At 43.4% G+C, this 11,338-nt stretch overlaps 1 long non-coding RNA gene across 2 annotated transcripts; it reads left to right on the top strand.

Annotated features, from left to right (window-relative positions):
- The first annotated feature begins 3,876 nt into the window (after nt 1–3,876).
- Nucleotides 3,877–10,511, top strand: LOC132695464 (uncharacterized). 2 transcript variants are annotated; one of them, XR_009617831.2, is made up of 3 exons: nt 3,877–4,005; nt 8,645–8,967; nt 10,205–10,511. It is a non-coding gene; the product is annotated as an uncharacterized LOC132695464 (long non-coding RNA). The 2 variants fall into 2 exon arrangements; XR_009617830.2 differs by having other exon boundaries at nt 3,877–4,197.
- The last annotated feature ends 827 nt before the right edge of the window (nt 10,512–11,338 follow it).

The following is an 11,338-nucleotide window of genomic DNA, read 5'->3' as shown; positions in this document are numbered from 1 at the left end:
CATCTGCTCCGTCTTTTTTATTTCCTACTATATTCATATCATTTCTTAACTATTTAATCTGATGATCTTACATCACTGTTGAATATTCATGTTTTAGTCTCAGTAGGGTACTCATTACCACTCACACTTCATGCTTTCAGATTCATTCTCTTCCTTCCCTTCATCCAGGCACCTCAAGTTCATTCATTACCTCCCATCTTGATGTCTGTGACTCACCCATGTTGGTCTTCTGACATTCTGTCTCCAAATAACTATTGAAACCCTCTTCAAAGGCTTGAATCTCAAATAATTTATTCCCCCACTCCATCAACTCCGCTGATTTCTAGTTCATCTCTGCCTCACATTTAAATGGTTGACTCATTTCCCCGACCACTTTATAAACCTTTAAAACACATTATCTCCTTCTTGCACAAAATTACATGTATTTTCATCTCTTCGCAAAGCCCGTTTTCTAATTGGTTTCGTTTACTTAGCTTATCGCTCCAATTTTCTTCTTTTATACTCATTTTTCATAACTCTCCTTACTGTGCCACTTTTAATCACAGAAATGCACCTTGGTTTAAATGGCCTGGAGATAAATATTGAAAATGTGTATGTGAATAGCCTAAATTTGATTACCTAATGGTTTGGGTGAGGATAAAGGAACATGACAATAAATAGTCACTGGCCAGATTTAAATACACGACAGGATTTGGCATTTATACTCCCTTATCCAGCACCTCCTATGGCCCCTCATCCCCGATCTCTCTCAAGGCTAGAAACAGGAAAGTAATCCGAAATGCATTTTTCTCCTTGGTCCAAATGCTACTTTTCATTTGTCCAATTATAAATCACAAGCTGAGTTTTGAGCAAAGACAAGGGAGGTTTAAGAACTGTTCACACTGTGCAGTATTCCAGTCACTTTTATGACTATTACTTTGTTTAATCCACCAATACCCACAGTGTCGATAGAACAAGAAGGTCAAAAACAAACAAACAAACAAAAATCAGTTGCTTCATAAAATTATGGACATGATTTTTTAACATGATTTCTTTCTCTTTTTATATAGTTTATTTATTTTGGGGGGGAGGGGGTGTGGGGAGGGGCAGAGAGAGAGAGAGAGAGAGAGAGAGAATCCCAAGCAGGCTCCCACTGTCAACTCAGAGCCGGAGATGAGGCTCGATCTCGTGAACCATGAGATCATGACTTGGGCTGAGATCAAGAGTAGGATGCTTAACCGGCTGGGCCACCCAAGAGCCCCTGCTAATTTCATTTCTTAAAACCCTACACAACTCTTTTCTACCATTGAGCAGATCTCCATCAGCAATATGCAATATGATTCTGTTCAGAATGTGGAGCCATCTGTAAGACTGACATCTTCTCAATTCATAATCTGGTCTACACCAAGGCAGGCAAGATGAAAGTACAAGGCCCATTTTTCTTCATTTAAACGGATGGCAGATCTTCTCTTTATTTCTTCAGAAAAAGAGATTCTCGTAAGCAGGATACATCACATTCACGGAAAACGGATATCCCCACATCTGGTTCTGGGTTGTTTATAAATCAAAGATTAAGTGCCTCACTGCTTTGAAACCAAAGACGTTCCAGTCCAGCCCCCTCAGGGCTTCCTCTCTGTGTTAGTCTCTATTAACACTTGTTCCATTTGTTCTTTCAAGGCTCAGAGAACCCCTACTCAATCCAGCACTCAATTATACACATTCTCTACCTGTGGGCTTCACTAGGATTTTACCAGTGGCCATTGCTGTGTACCGGAAATAGGAGGATCATTAGGAATTTGCCTAAATTGTACTAAAACCTGCATGTGTTCGCTTAAATTATGACATCTAACCCAATGCAGTTTTAGAATTGAAACTGAAAATTCTGGCTATCTCCTGGGGACGTGTCTACCTAAAAGTAGTTATCAATCCAATGGCTAGGAAGAGGGTACAGATAGATAACATAAACGAGTACAGGAAGTCAGTAGCTAAGTACCAAAAAAACAGACAGGTGAGAACTTTGGTGGACAAAGGTCAGGGCCTCAGCAACAATCACTGAGCCAAAGAAAACACATCTCTGAGCCACAGGCAGCTAGAGGGCACAGGGCTACGGTTCTTACCATCTGGGCAGAAATTACTCCTATAACTCCACTCACAAACAATTGGCACGTATGTAGAAGGATGGTTTCTCTACAAGTACCTACTCCTCCCTTGCGCTCAGTCACCTATATTCACTACAAGTACCCAAGGCATTTTCGATTTCAGTGGTTTGCAGAAGCAAGTAGCCTTAGGTGGGAGCTTGAGCCTGAGTGGTGTAAGCTGTAAAGAGGCACTCACGGTGCAGGCCCTCTTTGTTGGGATCCCAGACTGGCCACGAATTAAGGAATGGATTCTCTCTTCAGGGAGAGGGTTGTAAGATAAAATAGAGAGCACCCACTTCAACTGAATTTCAGATGAATAATAATTCTTTAGTATACGTACATCCCAAATAGTGCATGAGACATACGTATGATAAAACATTAATTGCTACTTGCGTGAAATTCAACTGGAATTGGGCATCTACATTTTATCTGCTAAATCTGGTAACCCTACCCAGGACCAGCACTTCTTTCTGGGTTATGCGTTCATTCCCAGGTCTTTCTAGCCTCATGTGACGGCACTGGGCGGACAGGGCAATCACTGACAGACTAGTGCAGAGGTTATGTGGACTCTAGAATCAACTGTACTGCTTGGGTTCAAATCCTAGCCCCACAAGCACAAGGAAATTTCTTTAACTCCTGTACATCTATGTTAGTTTCCCAGTCTGTAAAATGGGAATGGTGGTAAAACTCTATTTTATGCATCTGTTTTGGGGAGAAAATGAGACAATCGACTCAAAAGTTTGGCACACAGCAGGCATTCAATAAATGCTGGCCACAGTAATCACCACAGGTTGCCTTGTCCAGTACAGATGGTAATCTACTTGCTAATTGAGTCTGCATTCTAGCTGACATTTAACATTATCCTACTGGTGTGAAAAACATTTATTTAACATTTCCTGTATGTCCCCTATGCTGGGGGAAAGTATTATTTTAAATTTAAATTTGGAAAAATATAATTTTAAATTGTAATACAAGGCTCCAGAAAATTCTTAAGGAAGGTTATATTAAGCTCACAGGACAGACTCTCAATTCTTCATTTGTTCCCCAGTCCCATTTATCTCTTTTTTCTCCCTATCGCTCTTCTTCAGCTTATCAGAAGGAAATGTAGGAGCAGCAAATAGTCACTTGTTTTATCTCCCAGACAGAGCAGGATGCTTTCTCCATCACAAATGATTTACTTGTCCTCCAGACACTTTCCCCCGCCCCCCTGCAACAGACACACACACACACACACACACACACACACACACACATCCACCTGTCCCACCTCTACCCCCCACCCTGGAACTGTGTCTTGGGGCATTATTGTTCTCCTCTTAACTTAATAAGCTGGAAACACAGCCAGAGCAGTTAAGAATCTGCTCAAGGGGGCACACAAGGAGCCAGCTGGGGAGCTGAAATGAGACCATCCCACTTCTTGGCTCCCCGCCCAGTGCTCTGTCCAACAGACCATAGTGGACACCTGGGTCTGCTGAATAGGAGCCCTGCAGTTGCTAGGGCAAAGGATGAAGCCAAAGTTGGAAAACTCTTATGATGCTCCCCATGGCGATTAATCTGTTTGAAGGTCTGGGCTCTGAACCTTAGATTCCAGGTCTGCATTCCTTCATAAAACCTCGTGTTTTGAAAGCCGCAGTCAATGACCCTGTGAATTTAACTAGACACATTCTTACAAAACAGCGTCATAAAGGAAAGCTCCTAAGTGATTGGAATCTGCCAACATGCTGTCTTGTGCTCCTGGCTCCCAGTATGGGGGCCCGGGAGAGGAGAATCCCACGCCAAGTCAATTTTCACTGCTTGGGCTACCAGTGTGGAATGCTGGGCTTCCTTAGAGGCACGGCTGTCATTTTGGATGCTTTTCTTAATGAAGGCTTAGGCACTAATCTAAAAGGTCAGTGCCTGCTCACACCGCTGTACTGGTGGCCACACTTAAATTGCATAGCCACGGTTGGCAGGGTGGGGTCCGTTCCAGGCATGATGAGATTCACATCTCTTTAACCTGATAAAATGAAATCTATATGCGCTTTGCTTTTAAAAGCTTCAAAGTCTTTACTCACTTCAGTGAATAAAAGCTAAAGGAAAGGTAAGATCAAGTGCCAAGCCCCCTAGAAAGGAAAATGTGACCTTTGTTTTTTTCCTCTCTCCAACTCATTTTTTTAATTTTTTTTTAATGTTTATTTATTTTTGAGACAGAGAGAGACAGAGCATGAACGGGGGAGGGTCAGAGAGAGGGAGACACAGAATCTGAAACAGGCTCCAGGCTCTGAGCTGTCAGCACAGAGCCCGAGGTGGGGCTCGAACCCACGGACCGCGAGATCACGACCTGAGCCGAAGTCGGCCGCTTAACCGACTGAGCCACCCAGGCGCCCCTCTCCAGCTCATTTTTTTCTTCTCTCTCTCTCTCTCTCTCTCTCTCTCTCTCTCCCCTCTTTCCCTCTCTCCCTCTCCCTCTCTCCCTCCCTCCCTCTCTCCCTCCCTCCCTCTCTCCCTCCCTCCCTCTCTCCCTCCCTGCCTCTCTCCCTCTCTCTCTCTCTCCCTCCCTCTCTCCCTCTCCCTCTCTCCCTCCCCCCCCTCCCCCTCCCTCCCTCTCATTACTGTTTTCATGAACACTAAAGACAAACCAGAACAAATGACAAACAATTCTGGTTTGGGAAGGATAATAGTCTTCATCCCATTGAAAAATCTTCCCCCAAAGTTTCGTTGCACTTATCCGAACTAAGTAAGTTCTCTTTGGTCACTCAACCTTATTTACTGATCTGCCTCATACTATGGCTGGAGGGACATCAGAACCCGAACCCTATGTGGCAGACACTGCCTGCCTCATTCAGGTGTCTGCACTGAAGCAGCCATGGGGAAAACTGGGCTTCTCTGAAAGCAAGTCCAGCTAGTGGACTCATGGTTTTTATCTGCCTAGACTTCCTTTTACTACAATCTGATAACATTCCGATTTCCTTTGAGGAACTATGCTTCCTCCGCTATTTCCGGTCGGTGCGGCTGAGACGGGGCCAATCCCACCTGCCGTGGGGCGTATAACCAAGGCTTGGCGGTCAGCATTCTCCTGCCCTCTTGCCAGAATAATTGGTTCTGCATCATGCCTGAGACTGAGTTCAGGGCAACTGAAATCAGCCCCGGGACTTTGCTGGAGCTGAGGAAAGTGGCATGCCTCTCCGGCTGGGCTTGTGAGGCTGGCAGATCATAGGTGCTCCGCCCCAACGGGAAAGTCTGCCTGAGTGAGAATGAAGAAAAGCACAGAGAGGCAGAGCTGAACAGTGAGAGACTGATTTCTGCTGACACTGTGCACACGCCCAGGGCCAGCTTTGCAGCAAGTCAGTGATGCCCCTGGTGTTTTCAGTTATGAGAGCCAAGGCGTCCTTCTTTTTGCTTAAGCCAGTTTGGGTTGGGCTTTCATCGCTTGCAATATAAAAACTGTTGGAAATGGTCCAAAAACGGTTTTGTTGAGACTGCTAGGCTCAAACTCTTATCAGGAGGATTGTATGTCCCAGGTATAACGCATATGCGTGTGTAGAAGCAAGTACAAAGATACACGTGGATTCAGTTATTAATCTCTGCTTCCTCCTCACCAAAGTATAGTAACAGCCTCCATCCCCGTATCCTTAACCCAAACAACTAAGCAAATAATTCTTGCCCATTCTGTACCCACCTCACTGTCCCCTGCACGTTTACTGTCCCATTTAACTCTACTAGGTAACCGAAATGTTTTTGTTTTGTTTGTCTGCTCTGGGGGAGGAGGTTGGTTTTGTTTTGGGGGGATTTTTTGCTGGCTACTGATCTCAGTCAGAAATCAGAAAACTATGGCCTGCAGGCCAAATATGGCCCACCACCTGTTTTTTTGTAAATAAAGTTTTATTGGAACATAGTTATTCGTTCATTTACGTATTATTTATGACTGCTTTAGCCCTATGAAAGCAGGGTTGAGAAGTTGTGACAGAGACCATACAGCTCAGGAAGCCTAAAATATTTACCATCGGGCCCTTTACAGAAAAAGTTTCTTGGCCTCTCATCTAGAGAATTAACTTGGAATGACTGCCGCCCTTAGAGCATTTGTGTTTTGTGTTTGCAGTGTCTTTTGTAGCTTTTTTCTCTTTGCAGCCAGTGTTCTTTTGCAGGCTATGGAGATGAGAGGAGGAAGTTTAAATTCCTTTTGATAAGAAAAGCCATTGCCTACCTAGAATGGAAACGGAAGCTAAAAAAAGGATTTTATTCTTCCTCTCCCACAGCAACATGAAGAAATATGGAGACCATCTGTGCCAGATTGCTGGCAAATTGCCACCCCCTCCTGGATCTTACAGGCTAAAAGCCTGGAAACTACATTTCCCAGAATGTCTTGCTGTAAGTTTTCCAGGCTAGATTGTACCAATAAAAAGAGCCCCCATGATATAAAGAAGGCAGAGGAAAACAGAGCGATACTAACGCTCTTCCAGAAGAAGCACGCCAAGGCATGGACTTCAGCTGATTGACAAAAGATTTTGCAGTGGTCTCTGAAAATCACCTAATTTAGAATTTCAGGCTGTGGTGACCATTCTGTGGGTCCCGCAACTTTAACAGGAAACTGACAGCTAGCAGAGCCTTTTTCTGACTTTTCAACTTCCAGTGGTCCGATGGTTTTGCATGTATCCAATCTCCTACTTTAAGATCCTTCCTACTTGAAATACCTAGACCAGTTTCTGTTTTCCTATCTGAGCCTTAACTGATACACCATGATATTCCCTAGATAACACAATGAAATATTCCCTTTAGCTCCAGAAGTAACAGATGACAGTGCTGTGCTTTCTGAATAGTCAGTGTGCCAGTAGTCTAAGTCACTAGGTAACAGATCCTAGTGATCTGCCAGTCGGCCACTGCTGGTAAGGCATTGGATGCAGCCCCTAAATGCTCATCACTGCCAGTGTTGTTAGGATTTCTCAGGCAGAGGTGTGGCATGTGCAAGGATGCAAAAGTGGGGTAGATGTGTGCACAGGACAGAGATTGGATTAGGCTCTAGAAGCCTGAGCCCTGGGAGGACTCGGCAGGATGACGGCAGTAGAGAATGACGCTTCATGCCAAACTAAGATATTTATTTAAACGTTAAGATGACTGCCCATGTTCCTCAGCCTCATGGAAAAGTATAAGGAAAGTAAATCAATGCACAAGCCAACGTGTATTTTCAGGAGAGTGCAAAGGGATATCAAACTAGAGAAAATGGAAATGGGGAGCCGTTTACAGAGACTTTGCAGTGACAAAAAGCCCTGATTTCAAGTAATATGGATTTTAGTGCCGCTGCAGACACAGCTGGCTGAGTGACCTTGGCCGAGTCACCCCTCACAAGGCCTTTGTCCTTTTCACTACAATGAACTGACAACCTCGAAGCCTTTTCTGAGGCTGCGGTTTTATTATCCACGGCTTAGAGGGAGTTTGTCAATGGAGGGCCTCAGGAGCTGCAAGCGGATTAAGATCACAGATGTAAAGATCTCATCCAAAAGCTCCAAGTTCTTTCTACTCTTGACAAGTTATCACAGATTCAATCTTACTCCACGGTCACCAGCAAAACAGCCAAGCACACCATTGCGAGTTCTCTCCCTCCTTCCCTTTGCTCCTGCTGTTGCATCTATAACTGGTCTCTCCCTCCCTCCCTCTCTCCTCCTCTCTTTCCCTCCCTCCCTCCCCTTCTTTCTCCTAAGCTATCCATCGGAAGGCCTGACTTCAGGGAGAGGGGCAGAAAATGCCAAGGGTGGGGTGGTTGGGGCGGGGGTGTTACTGCCGAAAAGAAAACAAACCAGCTTTTAGTAGCCTTTGGGTTTTCTGCCAGGCGTGCACAAACACCACCGTCAGTGTCAAGACTGCTTTTGTGTAGAGTAGAGGAACAGGAAGGACAAGAAGGAAGATGGTAAGGATGCTAACATGCTTTGTTAGGGACGTTTTTTAATTAATCTGGAACAGAGTCCATTGGAGTAAGAATACCCTTTACAGAAGAACGACATCCTCAGATGTTTTTAAATTGTGACTTTTATAAAAATCCAGCCATGTAAGATGTTCTCTTAGTTTCTGCTCAGTTACAATTGATTTGTTCAAGGCATCGTCCCTTTTTTGAAGGAGTGTGTTGAACTAAAAACCCATATATTTGAGATTTTTAAGCTGCTGTGTAATTATCAGAAGGGACTTAATGCTTGCTTCCTAGTATCTCTCCTCTACAAAGGCAAATGATCCGTTGGTATTTCAAGGCAGCCAACTCCTTTTAATTAAGGGAAGAACGTCTTGTTATTCATCCTCCTCAATTCTGCATTTCTTTGTATGACTTAATAATTTATTTACAAACATTACTTGCAACCACATGTTCTGCTCCATTTGGGAAGGTTGCACGGCGGTCATGTGTTTCGTGTCTCTCTAGAACTCCTTGTCTTGATAAAATAGGACATTCTGCATTTATGAGTGTCAAAAGGGACTTCAGCAAGGACTTAAATAGACTTGCCAGCTGTGTGCTCCGGGCAATGGGAACTTATGGGCCTGTCTCCCTGTCCCTTGACTCCTCACAGACAGACGTTGCCTAAGCCAGACAAGGAATTTCAGTGCCGAGTCTCTTGTTGTTGAAAAGTCTGGAAAGCAGCTCTTGTGGTCACGCAGATCGGCCAGTAGTTCCAAGTGGAGTCCACACTTAAGCCACGTAAAGAAGGAATGCTGAGATGGAGAACACGCTGAGAGGCTGTTTTTGGAGGAAATACCAGCTTGTAGATCAGGAGGATGCTGTACGACATCATCATCCTGGCTACCTTTTCCTTCCTAACTACTGTGTGCCAGAAACCAAGCCAGCCAGGCATTTCTTCCATGCTAATTCCTCTCATCTAAGCCTTACCATCAGGTACATATTCTATTTTACAGATGAAGAAAACTGGCTTCACAGAAATAAATGACCTAGCCCGTGGGACATACAGCTACTGAGAAGCTGAGTCAGAATTAGAAGCTAAGTGTAAGACCAAAGCTTGGCTCTTCTAAGGCTCTGTGCAATTACAAAAAGGTGCCCAAGGGCACATGGCTTAGTAAATAGACCGTGCCTGCATACTAATTAGTACAATGTGTCCTTCCTGCTAGTAGATGCAGTCCTAGCCCAGGATACACGGTTGGTGAGCAGTGCAACGACTACAGTTCAGTGCCCCCTCACTTCTCCAGCACGGTGACTTTGTGAAGGATGTACACTGAGCAATTCTTTGTGGCAGCCCTCGCGCCAGGCCAGATGTGGCTAAATCCTGTGTGATGCTTAAGTTTATGTATCAACTTGGCTGGGCCACGGTGCCCAGGTTTTAGTCAACCGTTATTCTGAATGTTTCTGTGATGGTATTTTTGGATAAGATTAACATCTAAATCAGTGGACTTTGACTAAAGCAGGTTACTTACTAGCTCTAATGTGGGTGGGCCTTGTCAAATCAGTTGAAGGCATGTGTACATAAATATTTGTGTGTGTGTGCACACACATTTCTGTTTCCCTGAATAATTCTGACTAATATAACCAGAAATTAGAATCCAGTCTCCTCACAACTCCAAAGAAGTTTTTCTTGATTTCAATGTGAGAAGATGACCAGGGTGCAAGAAAGAAAATTAGCCGATTGAAATACTTTTTCTGAAAGAGTGCCAATTAATAAAACTATGTCAATGTAGAAGAGAGTCTTTAGGACATGCTTCAGGGCTCCGCACTTGGTTCTGTCCCATTCAACACTTCTGTCAGTGGCTTGTGTTGTAGGATCATGCAAATCCAATTCGAAGATGAAACGAAGCCGCAAGGGATAACTAACATGACAGACGACAGGATCAAGATTTTGACAGGTTGGGTTACTGTGCTGAAACTAACAAGAAGGATAATGGTATAACCATACATTTTAGATTAAAGAAATCAATAATTATAGCACAGCTATAGATTTGGATTAGAAAGGTATCTTTTAAATGGTACAGTTGAATTTTGTTCTTCTCGGGCTCAATACGAGTCAACAATGTGACCCAGCTCCTTTATAATGTTAATAGTATTGAAATCAAAAGATAAAAATATTTTTTAGCTTAAAAATATTAATGCATCCTATGTATCCATCCTCGTGTAATCCGTGTAGGTCTGAAAACATCAGAAATACCACAACCAAATTCTAAGAGACTCCACATTTTGGAAGGGTGATGGTACAATAAAGCATTGAAGAGAAGGACAACTGAGCAGGTTTAGAATTTTTGTTAACCGAAGAGTAGTGGGAGGAAATGAAGATTAATGTAAAAGAGGAGAAAATAGCTGAAGGAAGATGTAAGAAGGGTCTTCAAGTGGTAGAAAGAAGAAAAAACCGGTCCTCTTTCTGTGTACTTCCAAACAGAACAAATATGCAAATATGGCAACTTCAGGTCAATAAAAGAAAAGGCTTTCTAAAAATTGGACACAGCTGATGAGAAATCTAGGATACTCTGTGAAAAGGGAGGCCCCCTGGCTGAAACTGTCCAAGTCTGTCTCTGTGATAACTTTACAGCTTTTCCAAAAAGATAGACCGTGTTGATAACATTTCCCTTCTCCTTCCATCTCATAAAAGTAATAAGGGGAAAAGAAGCTAATTTGGCATGATCTGCACTTGGTGAGCCATAGCTGACTTTTAGGAATCACCTACTTCTTTTCCAAGTCATTGCAATTTGGTTAATTATTTTTCTCAGACTTTCTTGACGAGGGCATCAATTACACCAATAATTCATTTAGAATTAAATCACTGTGTCTTTCAGCATTCTTTTCCAATAACCACAAACACAAGTAAAGACCATCGTTAGTTTTACCATCATTTCTATTACTGCGCTAGTCACTATGATGTTGTAGATACTTAATCTCATTTGCACCTTGATACACTTATCTGAAGCTCAGAGACCTTGGGTCTCTACCCCAGGACATAAGCCTGCAAATAGCAAAGCTAAGATTTAAGCCCAAATCCAATTGATTTCAAAGTCTCTGCTGGGAACTGCTATATTCCGTGGGCCAGTCTCCACAAATGCCACACTTATCCTTTCTTTCCCCTGAGCTTCCTCTGCATGGTCACCCGCAGTGCTTTTCTACCTCTCCTCTGTGCACCCTACAAGATCAAGCTCACTCTCATGCCTGAAATAAAGTCTGCCCGCACTGATAAGCTCAGGCCATGATGGTTTTTTCTTTATGTATTATTTTAGTTCCAGTAGAAGAAAATCAAATTAAACTAGTTCGTGCAAAATAATTTATTAGCTCA

Source organism: Panthera onca, chromosome B4 (genome assembly GCF_046562875.1).
Source record: "Panthera onca isolate mPanOnc1 chromosome B4, mPanOnc1 haplotype 2, whole genome shotgun sequence".
NCBI lineage: Eukaryota > Metazoa > Chordata > Mammalia > Carnivora > Felidae > Panthera > Panthera onca.
Note: the sequence above shows the minus strand (reverse complement) of the source record. Positions and strands in the feature narration are given on the sequence as shown.